The following is an 18,981-nucleotide window of genomic DNA, read 5'->3' as shown; positions in this document are numbered from 1 at the left end:
TAATAATTTGTAAGACATTTACCCTTCAATTTTAAAATCCAGTTCATCTTTTCTAATCAATTTCTGGGCAGAGACCCAGCTTGAGGTACTGCAAGAAGACGGAGTGACCCCACCCCGCCCTGTGTGAAGTGTCACCTGAGATTTCCTGGAATCAAGTGAACCACAGGCGGGGACTGGAGCTATTGCATAGAGTTGGGCCAATAGGGAATTAGGTTTTAGAGGCAATGAGCCTGGATAGTTTTCTAAAGGACTGTGTTAACAGGCTTCCAGTGTACTTGATTTTGAAATGCCATGTGGTCTTCTGTCTGCAGGTGGTATTTGTGGAAGCAATCTATCCTAACTAGGTTGTCTTTGATTCTCACTCTCTGCATAAATTGGACTTAGCAATAGGAAACTGTGCTAGACTATGGATCAAACTTGAATGGTATTATTATGATATTTTCTCTTTAACTCTAAACTTTAAACCACTTTTTACTGTCTAAAAATTCTCAAGTGAGTTGATTTAGGTAAAACAGTTGTTAACCATATTTTCATTTATAATAAGCAATAACAATTGGGGTATATTATATGTACTATAAATACACAAATTATAATTATCACAAAGTGAACACACTCATTATCTACTCTCTATATTTAATCATGTCTATGTCTCTATCTGCGTACCTGTCTCTCTATAAATCTTCAAAATATAGCATCTAAGGCATTTGTGCATTAATATTCATATGCATCTGTATACATTGTTTCAAATATACTAGAAAGAAAAATGAATTCTCAATAGGATTTTATTTCTATTCATAAGTTGAGAAAGACTAAAGCAATTACATGTGCATTATTGCCAAATGTAAATTAAACGAGAACTTGTATATACTCCTGCTGAGACAAACTTTCCAGAAGACGATTTGGCACTATGTACCAAAACTCTTAAAAATGTGCATTTCTACATTTGACTCAGCAATTCTTTGTAAGCATTTATCCTTAGAAAATAAACATGAATGTTTTCTTGAAGAATTTATGTTAGTAATACTTTAACCATAGTAAAATGGGGGGGAAATTATCGTAGATAATTTGTCCCAAGTAAGATATGGTTTTATATAAAATATGGTTTATTCAAGAAAAGAATAATATTCAGTTGATAAATTGTAGGAAAGAAAAGTCCTTATTAGTATGGGGATCATAATGCCTACTGAAATAAAGAAGAATGGGTACTATATAAAAACTTATTTGTGACTGTTACACATTTATGCAGCAGAATAACAATATCAAGGACTGATGACCCACAGAAGATTGCGTGTGAGTCAGATGATGGACCAAAGTGAAAATTAATGTTCAAGAATAATTTTATGACATGATGGCCTTTCCCGTGGGGACTTCTGATTCAGATGGAAGGTAGAATCAGATTCAGAGCATAAGAAGCAAGGCTTGTGAAAAGGGTTTTGTCTTGTTTAGATTTCTCTTCTGGGGAGTGCAGGTCCCATGCTGGGACACCCCACCTCAAATCCATTTATGGGAGCTCCAAAGAGACAGACCAGTTTGCTTGAGATGCATCCCCTGTACTCTCTAAGGGGGCACATCCAGCACCCTCTGGAACATACCAGAAGAACAACAAGGCAAGGGGACATGGTTGTCACCCTTAGGGAAGGATGTTGAATTTACTGGGCAGAAACAGGGTCGCGATATTTGAAACTAAATCTTCCTAACCTAGGTGTAAGAGTGTTTGGGGATTGCAGGAAAAAGATCCTAGAGCTAGTGTAACGACTACCCACACAGATTATCTGTACAGTTTTTTAGTAGCATGAAATGCAGGAAAAACTGGGCCTGCAGGGAAGACAGTTGCTTGAAAGAAAAGGTACATCCTCGCTGCTGGGGAGTGTGGGAGGAGCGGGCAGGTGAGGGGCATCCGAAGTACCCAAGAAGGTACCATCGGGGACATACCAGCACCACTGGGGGAGACTGTGCCTTTCTCCCCATGGTGTCTCCCGGAGCTTGAATCTGATCGGGTGAGAATCTCAATTACCCAGCAGCATTCTGGGCAGAGGAAGGGTAGCCCTGGATGGCAGCTGTGTGAAGGGAGGGATCCCAATGTCAAACGAAGCTCACAGATTTCATTAATGATATTGGATTATTTGATATAAACCATTTTTATTTGATTTTAAAAATTGTTTATTTCTTTGCCAATTATTTATTGGTTCATTTTATTATTTTTTTAATTTGTGTTTTTATTTTTTAAAAAATATTGATTCTGGGTGGCGCCTGTGGCTCAAGGAGTAGGGCGCCGGTCCCATATGCCGGAGGTGGCAGGTTCAAACCCAGCTCCGGCCAAAAAAAAAAAAAAAAAAATATTGATTCTTCCAATCCATGAACATGGAATGCCTTTCCAATCTTTTGTTTGTCCTCTTCAATTTCTTTCGTCAATGCTTCATAGTTTTCATTGTAGAAGTGTGTTGCTTCTTTTTGTCAAATTTATTCCTAGGGATTTCTGTTTATTGGCAGCTATTGTAAGTGGGATTCCTTTTTTGGTTTCTTATTCAGATTATTTACCGTTGACATAGAAATGGTCCTGATTTTTTGTGTTGATTTTGTATCCTGCAACTTCCTTGACTTTTTTTTTTTTTATCAGCTCTAATAGTGTTTTTGTGGAATCTTCAGGTTTCTCTACACGTAAGATTATATCATCTGCAAATAAGGATAATTTGGCCTCTCATTTTTCTAATTTAGATGCCCTTTATTTCTTTCTCTTTTCTGATTGCTCTAGCTAGAACTTTCAGGAGTATGTTGAAGCACAGGGATAAGAGTGGACATCCTTGTCTTGCTTGGATTTCAGAAGAAAATCTCTCCTGTCAATTTTCCCTATTCAGTACAATACTTACCAATGGTGGGTCTGTTATATGTATATAGCTTTTATTGTTTTAAGGTAAGTTTCATCTACACTCAGTATTCTAAAAGTTCCTTTTCAGAATGATGTTGCATTTATTTACATGCTTTTTTAGCATTAATTAAAATGATCATATGATTTTTGCATTTTGCTCTGTTGACAGGATGTATCACTGTAATGGATTTGCATATGTTGAAACAGTCTTAAATTGGGTGAATCCCACATGATCATGATGAATAATCTTTTTAGCATGTTGTTGAATTTGGTTTGCTGGTATTTTGTGACAGATTCTTGCATCTATGTTTATCAGAGATATTGACTGTAGATTTCTGTTTGTTATGTCTTTGTCTGGTTTTGTTATCAGAGTAATACAGACCTCATATAATGAGTTTGGGACTAGCCCCTCCTCCTCAGTTTTTTAAAATAGTTTGTATGTAGGATTGCTATTCGTTCTTCTTTGAATGCCTGGTAGAATTCAGCATTGAAGCCACCAGGTCCTGAGCTAATCTATGGAAAGCTTTTTAATTGTTGCTGTAATTATTTGATTACTTTTGATCATTACTTGCTATTGCTTTATTTAGGTTAGATGTTTTCCTAGTTAAACACAGATGTGTGTGTGTGTGTGCGTGTGTAGGAATTTATGCATTTCTAGAGTTTCCAACTGACTGGAATATGTGTACAGTTGCTCATGGACCTCCAATGATCTTGTGGATTTCCGCAATGTCTCCTTTCTCTTCCCTGATTTTATTTATCTGAGTCTTCTCTCCATTAGTTATTTTTTGTTATTTCCTTCCATCTTCTTATACTATCTCTCAGAAAGTTGTTATTTTTGATAGGTTTGTTTTTTACTCTTCCTAATCAAGATACAGGTGGTTTATATACCACAATTACAGCAATAGAGAGTTCCATATTTGTGTACTTATGTAACCAATGAGTTTTATACCATCAGATGATTTCTAATTATTAATGAACATCCTTTTCCTTCAAATTGAAGAACTCCTTTAAGCATTTTCTGTAAAGCAGGTCTGGTTTATGAAATCCTTCAGCTTTTGTATGTCTTGGAAAATGTGTTTCTTCTTGAAGGCTATTTTTGCAGGATATAACATTCTAGTGTTATGTTTTGTTGTTGTTTTTCCTTTAGCCCTTTGAATATGTCATTCCCCTCTCACCTGGTCTGTAAAGTTTCTATTGAGAAGTCTACCATGGATGTATTGGAATTCCTTTATACATTATGTTTATCTTTTTGCTTGCTTCCTTTAGGAACTTTTCTTCCTCTGTAACCTTTGGAGTGTTGATTATTAAATGGCTTAAGGTAACCTTGCTTGGGTTAAATCTGTTTGGTGTTCTAGCCTTGATTATTGGTATCTTTCTCTAGGTTTGCAAAGTCCTCTGTTACTTATTTGAATAAATTTTCTGCCCCAATATTTTCTCTACCCCTTCTTCAAGTCCAATAACTCTTACATTTGGCCTTTTGGCCATTACCTAGATCTTGTTGGTGTGCTTCATTCTTACTTATTCCTTTTTCCTCTTCTGACTGGTATTTATAAATAGCCCACATTCGAGTCCACTAATTCTTTCCTCGGCTTGGTCAGTTCTGCTGTTCAGAGACTCATGTATTTCTCAGTTTGTCAATTGACCTCTTATGCTCCAGAATTTCTGCTTTTTTTTTTTTTTTAAATTATTTAAGTCTCTTTGTTAAATTTCTTTGGTAGGCTTCTGAATTCCTTGTCTGTATCACCTTAAGTTCATAGAGCTTCTCCAGCAGTTTTGAATTCTGTTCCTGAGAGGTCACCTGTCTCTGTCACTCTGGAATCCATCATCTTTTTCCGTTTTAGATCATTTGTGAGGGCCTGTCTTTCTGGATGTTCTTGATGCTTGTAGATGTTTGTCATATCCCAGGCATTAAAGAGTTAGGTGTATATTTTAATCCTTGCAATATGGGCCTGTTTGAACCCATCCTTCTTGAGAAGGCTTTCCAGATGTTCAAAGGGAATTGAGTGATTAAGTCTGTAGTTACTGCAGCCACATTAGCACTAAGGGTGTGGTGCCCCACTCACATAATGCTGGGATGTTTGCAGACGCCTGGCGGTGCTCGGGTAAGATACAGGAGAATTTCTTGGATTACTAGGCAAAGACTCTTGGTCTCTTACCTCACTCTCTGTGTGGGGTGCTTGAGTTGGGAGAGCAGGCACACATGACCTCCCTCACAGCCAGGTAATACCTGAAGCCAGCCCAGTTTTATCCAAAGCCTCGGTGACTGTTGCCTGGCTACCTCTGATGTTTATTCAAAGCCCCAGGACTCTTTATTCAGTAAGTGATGAATCCTGCCAGGACAGAGTCCTTCCCTTTAGCACAGCATGTTTCTGTGCAGGGTGGGTCCAGAAATGCTGTCCAGAAACCAAGGTCTGGACTTGACTACTTAGTACGTTTTCTTTACTGTGGCTGAGCTGGTACTCAAGTTGCAAAACAAGGATTTCTGAGCTCTTACCTTTCCTTGTTCTGAGTGGAAGAAGATCCTTGGGTTGTGCTGTCTTTGGCTGGGGTCTGTTGGGGGAGGGCTGATATAGGCACTTGCTTGGCTACAGCTGCTGTTGTCTCACTGGGTCACATGTACCCCAAGTCCACTGATTTGGGGCCAGCATTGATGTCCATAGGAATTGCCTAAGGACAAGCCTTTGTGGACTGACTGCCTTAGCCAACTTATTCCCAGCCTCAGCTGCTTTTTGTTACCTAGAACTTGGGTTTCAGGGTGGAGGATTTCCCTCTAGCCAGGGTGGTCTAAATGTTCCTTCCATGGGCGCTGGCAGAATATTGCCCTTTGCTGTGTGTTCTGTGCCATGGTGGCACTGGGTTGCAATGCAAAGCCCCACGATCACTTTGCTCCCCACTGACCCTGCCCCTGCATACAAATTCTCTCCCCTCTCCGTCTGCTCAGTGAGGAGGTATGGGGAAGGGGTGACACAGGCAATGCAGGACGATCCTTTCTGTCCTCTTCAGTGCCTCTTTCCTTGATATAATGTTAAAACCAGGTAATATGATTGCTCACCCGAGTTTTGTTTCTTCTGAAGTGCTTGTTTGTGGGGATAGCTGTCAGTATGGAGGTGCGATTCCTGGAGATTATTTTCAGCCATCTTGCTACACCTCTTTGGCCTACCTAATAGGGCATTTTAAAATTTCATTTTCTTTCTTTCTTTTTCTTTTCTTTCTTTCTTTCTTTTTTTTTTTGAGACAGAGTCTCACTTTCTCACCCTTGGTAGAGTACCATGGCGTCACAGCTCACGGCAACCTCCAGCTCTTGCCTCAGGCTCCCAAGCAGCTGGGACTACAGATTCTCATTGTGACACCTGGTTATTAGTCTCGCCCTGACTCAGGCAGGTCTCAAACCTGTGACCTCAAGCAATCCATCCACCTCAGCCTCCCAGAGTGCTAAGATTACAGGTGTCAGCCATCACGCTGGCTGTTAAAATTTCACTTTTTTTTTTTTTTGTAGAGACAGAGTCTCACCTATCGCCCTCAGTAGAGTTCTATGGCATCACACAGCTCACAGCAACCTCCAACTCTTGGGCTTAGGCGATTCTCCTGCCTCAGCCTCCAGAGCAGCTGGGACCACAGGCGCCCGCCACAACGCCCGGCTATTTTTTTTTTGTTGTTGCAGTTTGGCCGGGGCTGGGTTTGAACCCACCACCCTCGGCATATGGGGCCGGCGCCCTACCCGCTGAGCCACAGGCGCCGCCTAAAATTTCATTTTCTTAAGAAGTAAGTGCATCAAACTTTGGCTTTCTATATGTCAGAATTGACTCATAAGAGCAGAAACCAGACTATTTCAAACAGAAAATTTCATCCATGGGGTAGGACAGCAAAAGTTTGGAACCACTGAAGAAAGAAAAAGGGAGGGGAACACTGTAAAAATATAGACAGGCTGCTGGATTTTGCCCTGAGATGAGAAAACTGCAAATACCCCAGGAAGATTTTTCAACATAGCCTTCCTGGCATTTTCTTAGTTATTAGGTTAAGACATTTACATTCTACATTTACTAAGTTTCACATGTACCCTTGTAAGATGCACCATCACCCTCCCTCCACCATCACCCTCCCACCAATCACCCTCCCTCCGCCCATCCTCCCCCTTCCTTTCTGTCCCTCTCCCCCTTCCGCATATTCTTAGGTTATAACTGGGTTATAGCTTTCATATGAAAGCCATAAATTAGTTTCATAGTAGGGCTGAGTACATTGGATACTTTTTCTTCCATTCTTGAGATACTTTACTAAGAAGAATATGTTCCAGCTCCATCCATGTAAACATGAAAGAGGTAAAGTCTCCATCTTTCTTTAAGGCTGCATAATATTCCATGGTGTACATATACCACAATTTATTAATCCTGGGTTGAGGTAGTGTTGGTTGGGGGGTGGGAGTTCTCTGCTGTAAAGTTACTTTGCTTTTTTTCCTTTCACTTCTATAATCCTTAGAAGGAAGTCACTACAGGACCTTCTTAATGAAGAAAAAGGTAAAGTTCTACTTATTGAGGGTGATATGTTTGGAATTTTGCATGAAGATTTGTCTATTTTCTCCCATTTATTTACTATTTACTTAATCACTTATTTGTATGACTTTCAGTTCATGAACTTCACTTTATACTACTTCATGTACTTTATTGCTCGAACCATTCAGTTTCAGCCACTGGGAGCTCTCTTGGTTGGGTCCAGTATTCCTCTGACATATTCAACCTTCTGTGGGATATTTTGAGCACATTGGTATTTTCTAGCACTGAAAGATGCCCCAGGATGAAATTTTCTGCCCTAGTCCTAAATTACACAGCCACTTATCCAAGGGAACCTGGTTCTTTTGACTGGATAAAGTTTTTAAAAATCAAGATCTGTTTCCGACCTGGGCTGGTTCACCCCTCCTTAGGCAACCTGGTGGCCCCCCGGTCTTGTATTGATGCCGGAGGTCACCATATTGATGCCGAAGTTAGTGCGGACACCCGATTGGCATAGTGCACTACAGCCCAGAACTCCTGGACTCAAGTGATCCTCCTGTCTCAGCCTCCCAAGTAGCTGGGACTACAGGCATGTGCAGATGCTGGCGTGGATGTGGAGAGAAGGGAACACTTTTACACTGCTGGTGGGACTGCAAACTAGTACAACCTTTCTGGAAGGAAGTATGAAGAATCTTCAAAGAACTCACGATATTTACTTCATATTATGATTACAGGTGGAGCCCTTGTTTACAATAAAATCTAAAGATAGACAATAAAAAAAACAAACAAACAAACAAAAAAAAAAAACAAAGAACTCAAGCTAGACCTCACATTTGATCCTGCAATCCCATTACTGGGCATCTACCCAGAAAGAAAAAAATCCTTTTATCATAAGGACACTTGTACTAGACTGTTTATTGCAGCTCAATTTACAATCGCCAAAATGTGGAAACAGCTTAAATGCCCACCAACCCAGGAATGGATTAACAAGCTGTGGTATATGTATACCATGGAATACTATTCAGCTATTAAAAAAAATGGAGAGTTTACATCCTTCGTATTAACCTGGATGGAAGTGGAAGACATTATTCTTAGTAAAGCATCACAAGCATGGAGAAGCATGAATCCTATGTACTCAATTTTGATATGAGGACAATTAATGACAATTAAGGTCATGGGGGGGGAAGGAAAAGCAGAGAGAGGGAAGGAGGGAGAGGGGTGGGGCCTTGGTGTGTGCCACACCTTCTGGGGCAAGACATGATTGCAAGAGGGACTTTACCTAACAAATGCAATCAGTGTAACCTGGCTTATTGTACCCTCAATGAATCCCCAACAATAAAAAAAAAAAAAAAAGAATGGAGAAGCATGAATCCTATGTACTCAATGTTGATATGAAGACAATTAATGACCATTAATGACACGGTGGGGATGGGGGAAGGGAAGAGCAGAGAGAGGGAAGGAGGGAGGGGGTGGGGCCTTGGTGTGTGCCACACCTTCTGGGGGCAAGACATGATTGCAAGAGGGACTTTACCTAACAAATGCAATCAGTGTAACCTGGCTTATTGTACCCTCAATGAATCCCCAACAATGAAAAAAATAATAATAAAGAAAAAATAATCAAGATGTGGACTCTAGTAGTCAATTATCTTTTATTGATTTATTCATTGATTGTTCAAAATTTTTTTGTCAACTTTTGCCTATTTATCCCATGTGGATGTTAAAATTATGGTTTCACATGTTATAAGGTCCTATTAAAATTTTTATTATAATTGTGTATGATATGTATATATGTTTATTTGACTTGAGTTAACTTATTTATAATATTGGGTTATCCTGTTCATCGAGGTTGCTTCTTTTAACTTTTTTTGTTTGCTGTCCTTGCAAAATTTATAACTTTCTTCGTTTTCCTTCTTAAATTTGTATTTGCGCTCATTAAAAAATATTGCTATTAGAGTGGAGAAGCAGGATCCAATGCACTCAGTTCTGACATGAAGGCAGTAGATGCGCTAATACTAGGGGGTTCGGGGGAATGAGGGAGTGGGGAAAGGGAGGAGGGTGGAAGGCCACGGACTATGGCTCACCTCTTGGAGGCAGGACACAATTATAAGAGGAATTTTATCTAACAAATGGAGTCAGTGTCACCTGACTCTTCATATCCTTGATTCTATTGTAGATGTGTTCTTTTGTTTCATTTACTAATTGGTCATCTGATTATATTTATTTCATAAATTAAACTTTAGTAAGTTCAAAAATTCTAATAGCTTTTCCGTTTATTCATTGAATAAACCATCAAGGCATGGTAAGTTAATTTTAGCTTTTATCTCTTGCTTCAACATACTTATACTTATTTCTTGATGGCATAGAAATTTATATGAATATTAAAATTAATGAGATCCTTTTCTTTTAGTGTTTCAATTTTACTAAAGGAGGATATTGAAATAGAAACATACCTTGATTGGTAATAGAATCTGGTCAGTGGATGGTAAAAATTAGGACTTAGGCTATGACGTGCCCTTAGATGTAATTCTGATAATACGCTGGTGATTTTAATAAATCATGAGAAATAGAAAAAGTCAAAATGCTAAAGAATCTACTCTGGGTAAACTGGTACCACAGACACTTTATTGCATTCATTATAATTCTCAACCACACATCAGTTTCTATCATGTTGCTTCTAGCATTACTTTATATATCTTATATTTAAAAATAAATCTCTGCAATTATTGTTTGCTTTCTTTTAAACAGGAAAACATGTCTATTCTTTAAAATGTGAATTTGGTAAGACATAGTAATAAAGCTAATACCTTGCCTTAGACAGAAGGTTAACAAAATTTTCTAAGTGGAACTCTGTTTTATTTTTTTAAAAGAGGTACTCAAATATACAACTGTTTAAAATACATGAAAAATATCTTTTTCTTTGATGGTTATCAGTACATATTTTTCTTCAAAAGAAAATTTTATTTATTTATTTATTTATTTATTTATTGTTTTATTGTAGACACAGAGTTTCACTTTGTTGCCCTTGGTAGAGTGCTGTGACATCACACGGCTCACAGCAACCTCAAGCTCCTGGGCTTGGGTGATTCTCTGGCCTCAGCCTCCTGAGTAGCTGGGAATATAGGCGCCCGCCACAACACCCAGCTACTTTTTTGTTGCAGTTTGGCAGGGGATGGATTTGAACCCCACCACCTTCAATATATAGGGCTGGTGCCCTACTGCACTGCCCTCAAAAGAAAATTTAAATGAGTTTTGTTTTTATTTGACATATAGGTTTATATTTTTATTTTTTTTTCTCTAAATAAGAGTAATTAAAGGCAGGATGATCCCTGAAGTCATTATGAAATATTATGTCTATTTTTATTCTAGAGAAGTTTTCGTTTCTGATAGATATTATGATAATGTAGACAATCTGAAGAAAATAGACTGTAATGAAAGGTGATAGTTATCACGGACTCAGCCCTCACGATAATGACTGACACACTTGGTTTGAGGGTATCACCTAGAAAAAGGAAGAGTAACCAGGAAGATCAGGTTATAGTTGATAGAAATGTAGATCCTAGAAAAGAATTATTTGAGGACAAATGAAAAGAAGGCAGGGATTATATATATATATATATATATTTTTTTTTAATGGTGTAGGTTTATCAAAACTAAGTGCTATTTTATTCTACTTTTCTCCCGATCCTTGAATAAACTTTTAAAATCTCATCTAAAACAATACAAACTAAAAGCTCATCTACTCCGAATGAAACATAGAACATTGTATACATTGATACTCACACCTGCTGTGGTCTGATTATTTGTTTTCCCTCCAAAATTCCTATGTTGAAAATACAGTCCCCAAGGTGATTAGGAATATTAGGAGTTGGGCCCTTGGACGATGATTAGTCATGAGGGCGGAAATTAGTATCCAATGACAGATAGACCCAGAGAGCTAAGTAGTCCTTACCCCACGTGAGAACCCAGAGAGAAGGCATCATTTATCAACCAGAACACAGGCCAACACCAGGGACCAAGAGTGCCAGCTCTTAACCTTATATTTCCTAATCTCCAGGACTGTGAGAAATAAATTTGTCTGTTGTTGATGATGACTTCATCTGGTAATAGAATTTTGTTACAATAGCTCTACGCACCTTCAGCAACACTAAATAATGTGTGCAGTGAGAATATTCTTGAAATGACATCATTTTGTACATTACTGCAAAATGTCTACACTCATTCCAATGTTAACAATTCCCTATCAGCCTGTGGATTATAAAGAGCCAAGATATATTCATGAAGAAGTTTACTTCTTTATGGACCCAGAAGTTCTATTTGTCACCTGGCATCCAAAACTTATCTGAAGGCATTTATGTTTGATGCTAGTATACTATTGGGGAATTTGTGCATATTGTCTTAGTATCTCAGGTAATGAGGTGAAGATGTCAGTAATGCAAGCATTATGGCTATAAACCAAGAAATGGCAAGCGTTTCTGTGAAGGATTAGAGTGTAAGCCTTTGAAGGATTTTGGGCCATACTATTTTTGTCAGAACTGCTTAAGTTGGCTATTAGAATGAAAATTAAAAAAAAAAAACCATTGACAATGCGTAAATGAACGAGGGTAGCTATGCACCAATAAAACTCAAATTTTAGACATTACAAACTTATTTTTATGACTGAATAATTCTCATACATCAAAAAATATTACACTGCTGTATTTACTTTCAATTTATTGAAAGAAAAGATTATTTTATTGTGCTTAATCTCATGAAAATGAAGAGATAGTTGAAAGGAGAAATCGTGATTGACAAAGTATTAATATCCAGCATATTTGATAGAGTACATACAAATAAAAATCCAAAAATAACTCCAAAAGAAATATATTGGCTAAGGAACTTCAAAATGATACCTGGTCTCATTAATAGAAAAAAAAGAAAGGAAACAATCAAATTTTTTGTTTGCTTGTTTTATGAATTAGAAGTGCACATGTTTTATTTACATACTTTGGTTTTGGACAAATTGTCAATGTTCTAAGTGATCCCTGTGCATCCAGACAGTGTGTACTCTGCCCACAGGGCCAGTTTGACCATCTCCTCCTCCCCCTGCTCCCAGCTCTATTTTTAGGCTCATTCCACAGGGGCACGTAAGGGTTGAGTGTTTGTGTCTCCATTCTTGTAATGCTTCACTTAGACGAATGGCCTCCCATTCCACCAGGTTGTCACAAGTGACACTCAATTGCCATTTTTGTTTATGGCTGAGTAGTACTCCATACTGTGCATATTCCACATTTTATTCATCTAGTCACACACTGGTGGGCACTTGGACTGATTCCATGTCTTTGCAGTGGTGAATTGTGCTGCTATACACATGTGCGTGTGGGTTTCCTTTTCGTAAAATGACCTTTTTCCTTTGAGTCCCTACCCAGCAGTGGGATTGCTGGATTAAATGGTGGGTCTACTTTATGTTCTTTGAGGTGTCTCCACACGCTTTTCCATAGAGGTTGGACTGGTTTTCAGTTCTACCAACAGTATCTCCATGTTTCTCTCCTCATTCACACCAGCATCAGTTATTTTGGGGCTTTTTGAGATGAACCATTATCACAGGAGCTGAGTAATACCTCACTGTGGTTTGGATTTGGGTTCCCTAATGATTAGTGCCATCGAGTGTCTCCTCCCGAATGTGTTGTCTGTGACTACATCTTCATCTGAAAAGTTTCTGTTCATGGCGTTTGCCCACTTTTTAATGGAGTTCTTTGGTTGTTGCTTGCTGATTGGCTTGAGTTCTTTGTAGATTCCGGTCATCAGTCCTTTGTCAGATGTGCAGCAGATGAATGTTTTCTCCCATTCTCTGACTTGTCCTTTTGTTCATTTACTTGTGTCCTTGGCTGTGTGGAAGCTTTTCCATTTGATGGGTCCCATTCATTTCTATTGCTTGTCACTGTGATTGCTTTGGGGATTTTCTTCAAGAATGTTTCACCTCGGCTGATATTTATACATTTCCCCAACATTTTCTTGTAGGGTTCTTAATGTGTCCTGCCTTATGTTAAGTCTTTTATCCATCATGAGTTAATTTTTGTGAGTGTTGAGAGGTGTGGATCTTGTTTCAGGGGTTTATATGTGAATTTCCAGTGTTCCCAGTACCATTTATTGAACAGGAATTCTTTCCTACAGTTTATATTTTTGTCTGTTTTATAAAAAATCAGTTTCAGTGGAGTAAATCAGGATGATTTTCTCTCTGGGACTCTATTCTGATCTCCAGCTCTATGTTATTATGCCAACACTGGGCTTTTTGCTCACTGTAGCCTTGTATAGCTTGAAGTCAGAGAAATACATTAAATCTGATCCAAGGCCATTGTCATAACATTGATCTTCCAAAATATTTTTTTTCTTTCCTTAGAAATGTTATTTTTTGAAACTATGTGAGTTAGGACAAAGCGAAAGAAGAATAAGTTCTAGAAGACCCAGAATACAACCTATATTTTACCTTTGTTTTGGTAATAAAAGAAATCCTTGTATGTGGAAAGGATTATTTTTTCCTTTTCTAACTTGATGAATGTATGTTCTACCTTCAAAAGTTAAAGAAAGGCATTTTCATGAGTAAATTAAATAAATATACATTTCAGTGAAAAGAAGGTAGGATAGTAGTTCAAGATGAGCCCAAGCCTGGTCTCCTTAACTTTGCCCACACTGCACATCACTGAAGCTTCACCTCCCAAGTGGGATGCAGAATCTGGAAGGAGGGTAGCCATGGGAAGCCAGGGACAGAATGAAAGCATCAGGCCTTCCTAACATGCTAACGAAATGAAGAGGAGGTTTGGTAGACACATTTTATTTAATTTAAAACTTTACTATTATTGATTCTATAAGACTATTCCAGATAAACAAATTTCTACATGAGGCTAATATAGACTGTATAGAACAAAAGTCAATTTTTTCATCAGTGTTTCCTTTTCATCTTTAATGTGAAGAAAGCATGATTTGAAAGCTAAAGCCTGTGAAAGAACAAGGAGGTACTTTTCTCAGGAGTAAATAAAAAAAATGGTAAGTGGAAACACAAATTTCTTCTGAATAACTTGGAAAATGTTCCCACTATGTGATATATTGTCTCCAAGCTTTGATAACACTCTCCAGTAATTGCGAAAAAGCTATCTTGTTGATAGTAACAAATCATTTGTAAATTTTAAAATACAAATTTTTTATTTGGCATTGGCAATTATAAAAGACAAATCATCTCTCTTTTGCCAAGCTACTACACTGTTACGTATATTGTAGCTCAGATGTACAACATGAAATCCACACCCTACTACACTGTTACATATATTGTAACTCAGATGTACAACATGAAATCCACACCCTACTACTCTGTTACGTATATTGTAGCTCAGATGTACAACATGAAATCCACATCCTACTACACTATTACGTATATTGTAGCTCAGATGTACAACACGAAATCCACACCCTACTACACTGTTATGTATATTGTAGCTCAGATGTACAACACGAAATGCACACCCTACTACACTGTTATGTATATTGTAGCTCAGATGTACAACATGAAATCCACACCCTACTACTCTGTTACGTATATTGTAGCTCAGATGTACAACATGAAATGCACACCCTACTACACTGTTACGTATATTGTAGCTCAGATGTACAACATGAAATGCACACCCTACTACACTGTTACGTATATTGTAGCTCAGATATACAACATGAAATGCACACCCTGCATATTTAGGCATTTTATGTGTGGTATAGCCAAGCAAAACCCTTAACCGTTTCATATTGGTCGAATATTTTTTTTTCCAAATTCCGTGTATTATTGACTTATTTTAAGAAATGCCTGTGGACTACATTGAGTGGTTTATACCTATTTAAATGATATATATTTTATTGTGTATACATAGATATTAGAAAATTTCTGAGTTTGAGTCAAAAGTTTAGTTTATTATATCTCAAACAAACACTTTACCACTTTACCAAAGTGTTCATCTAAACTATTGGTACAGTTTTATCATCATAATGGTAACTTGTGTACGTCAGCAGCAATGAAGCCTGGATGCCAAGTGGCAATTGAATCGTGAAAGGCATTTTCCACAGCTTGTTGATAATTGCATATTTTTCTTTTCAAGAAGTAGTCCAAAGCCTGGAAGAAGTGTAGGCAATTGATGCATGTTCTGGTGAATACAGTGGATGACAGAGTTTCCAAGTCTTGCTTCTGTAGTTTAAGCAGCATTGTTTATGTGACAGCATTGTCTTGCAAAATGAGGATTAGCCTGTTTCTATTGACTAATCTTGGCTGTTTCTTTGGAAACATTCTCATCATTTAGTTCAACTGGTTGCATTAGATACCTGTTTTCGACTTGACCAGGTTTCATGAAGCTGTAATGGATAACACCAGTGCTAGGCCATCAAACAGACACCATTACCTTTTTGAAGAATATGCGGTTTGGGTGCTGCATTTCAGCACTGTATTTTCATCCAATCTATTGTTTTGAATGGTTGCAATTGTCAAAAAGAATCCATTTCTCATCACACATAACAAGATGGTATAGAAATGGTTCACTTTCATGTCATGACAACAAAGAAAGGCAAGCTTCGAGTTGATTTCTCTGCTGACACTCATTGAATTCATACAGAACCCTCCTATCCAAGCTTTACTTTGCTGACTTGTTTCAAATGGTTCAATATTGTTGGAATGATAACATCAAATCATGTTGCTAATTCAGGTGTGAGTCAAAAATGAATTCACATCCACTGCAGTTTTCACCTCATCATTATCCTCTTTGGTCTCCAGTGCCCCTCATGGATTTTTTTTTTTTTTTTTTTTGAGACAGAGTTTCACTATGTTACCTTTGGTAGAGTGCTATGGCATCAGAGTTCACAGCAACCTCAAACTCTTGGGTTTAAGCGATTGTCTTGCCTCAGCCTCCTAAGTAGCTGGGACTATAGGCATTCACCACAATGCCCAGCTGTTAATTAATTAATTAATTTATTTATTTGTTGCAGTTATCATTGTTATTTAGCTGGTCTGAGCCGGGTTCGAACCTGCCAACGTTGGTTCATGTGGCTGGCACCATAACCACTGTGCAATGGGCACCAAGCCACACATGGCTTATTTTTAATATTAAAATCATCAGAATGGAACTTCTCAAACCATTGAGGTTTTGTGCATTCATTAGCCACATTCTTTCCAAACAGTTCGTTGATATTTTGAGCTGTCTGCAATTGAACTTATATTCAAAAATAGTAGGAAGTTTTACTTATCTATGATTTCACAAAAATTGGTCTAAAATTTTTTGAAGATAATTACAAGCCAAAACATGCGTCTGAAAGAATGAAGATGACTGAAGACTATGGCGCATGCTGGTAATCCTAGCACTCTGAGGAGCAGAGGGAGGTGGATGCCTTAAGTTCAGGAGTTTGAGACCAGTCTGAGCAACAGCAAGACCTCATCTCTAATAAAAATAGAAAAAAAAGAAAAGAAAAAATAAAGAAAGAAAAGAGGGCGGCGCCTGTGGCTCAGTTTGGTAGGGCGCCGGCCCCATATACCGAGGGTGGCGGGTTCAAAGCCAGCCCCGGCTGAACTGCAACCAAAAAATAGCCGAGCGTTGTGGCGGGTGCCTGTAGTCCCCGCTACTCGGGAGGCTGAGGCAAGAGAATCGCTTAAGCCTAGGAGTTGGAGGTTGCTGTGAGCTGTGTGATGCCATGGCACTCTACCGAGGGTGATAAAGTGAGACTCTGTCTCTACAAAAAAAAAAAAAAAAAAAGAAAGAAAAGAAAAGAAAACCTAGCCTGGTGTGGTGGTGTGTGCCTGTAGTCCAGCTACTCGGGAATCTGAGGCAGGAGGATTGCTTAACCTCAAATGTTTGAGATTTCCGTGAACTATGATGACGCCGTGGTACTCTACCCAGGTTGACAGAGTGAGATCTCAAAAAAAGAAAAAGAAAACAAAACAGAAAGAGGATGTACCCTCATAATGCGAAATAAAAGAAGTATCAAAGAGAAATGTTAGCGGTATCAATTGCAAAACTTAGTACTTAAGGAAATCAGACATTTCATACTTAATAACCTAATACAGAATACAATCAACAACATGTCTAAATGTGTAGTGTCACGCAAACTTCATAACTTAATGTACTAATTGACTTAAAAGTGATAATTCCACCAAGCCAGTCAGCAGAAGACAGGATGAAAATGTCCACTGACATGTTTTAATCAACATCCATTCTTCACTCAGAGTTGAGTTTGGATGCAATCCGGGATGACTTCCTCTGTCTTCATCATATTTATCAAATGCTAAATAGAAGAAAGGGGCAAAATCATCCACACACCATAAATAGAAAACCTTAAAATTAACTGTTTTTGTTATTCTGCGGTTTTCTAAGACTTCACATTTTGACAACAGAAAAACAAGGTACTTTCCATCTTCTTATTTTTATTTTTTTTTCACACTGGTTAACATAGCCTTCCTGGCATTTTCTTAGTTATTGTGTTAAGACATTTATATTTTACATTTACTAAGTTTCACATGTACCCTTGTAAGATGCACCATAGGTGTAATCCCACCAATCACCCTCCCTCCGCCCATTCTCCACCCCCCTCGCCCTTCCCCATATGCTTAGGTTATAACTGGGTTATAGCTTTCATGTGAAAGCCATAAATTAGTTTCATAGTAGGGCTGAGTACATTGGATACTTTTCCTTCCATTCTTGAGATACTTTACTAAGAAGAATATGTTCCAGCTCCATCCATGTAAACATGAAAGAGGTAAAGTCTCCATCTTTCTTTAAGGCTGCATAATATTCATGGTGTACATCAAGACCAAATTTATATGCTGCTCATTGGGCCAGTTGGCCTGCCAAGATTCGTTGGCAAAGGGAAGTCTCTGACCAGATAACTGTGATAAAATAAATGATCTGACCAGATTGTCAATGGATTGATATCTGGAGTTGGAGCTGCACTCAGGAAGGGAAAATTAGTTATTTCTCTTCAACTTTTGCCACCCCGCCATATATGAAAGCTCTGAAAAATGTACCACATATATCTGGAGAATTAATATTTTAGCAAGTAGTTATGTATTTCTCATTTTTCTAATGTTTTGAATCATTTATTTATTTATAAGGGTATTTTCATTGTTAAATTTTATTCTGTCTGAATTTAAATGTAACACATGGTCTGTGGATTATATAGTAAATTTTAAAGAAAAAAATAACAGCCATCCATAATTTCACCACATATACATATCAATTATTGAAATTTTCATACATTAATAGATGCTTTTCCTCTGCATTTATAGATTATATTATATAGAGTGTTATTGTGTGTTCTACTTTTTATAGTTTCATATTATAGTTTAAGCCATTTGCCAAGTCATAAAAAATTCTCATAAATTTTTAATATTATAAAAATTCCAATCATAAACAGTATAATAATTTATTGGTAATCATATATATCTATATAGCAATAGCTTTAAAAATATAACATTTAAGATTAATCCATCTGTCAGTAACATAAAAATTGATATAAAATGGAGTAAATGAAAACTTTGGAAAATTTTGACGATTATGACCTTGGAGGGTGGAACCTAGTAGAAATGGTTCAAGAGCCCACTGGCATCATGGTCAACATTTTAAAAAATTCTTT

The sequence above is a fragment of the Nycticebus coucang genome, chromosome 17 (assembly GCF_027406575.1).
Source record: "Nycticebus coucang isolate mNycCou1 chromosome 17, mNycCou1.pri, whole genome shotgun sequence".
Classification (NCBI taxonomy): domain Eukaryota; kingdom Metazoa; phylum Chordata; class Mammalia; order Primates; family Lorisidae; genus Nycticebus; species Nycticebus coucang.
This window is presented reverse-complemented; position numbering follows the sequence as displayed.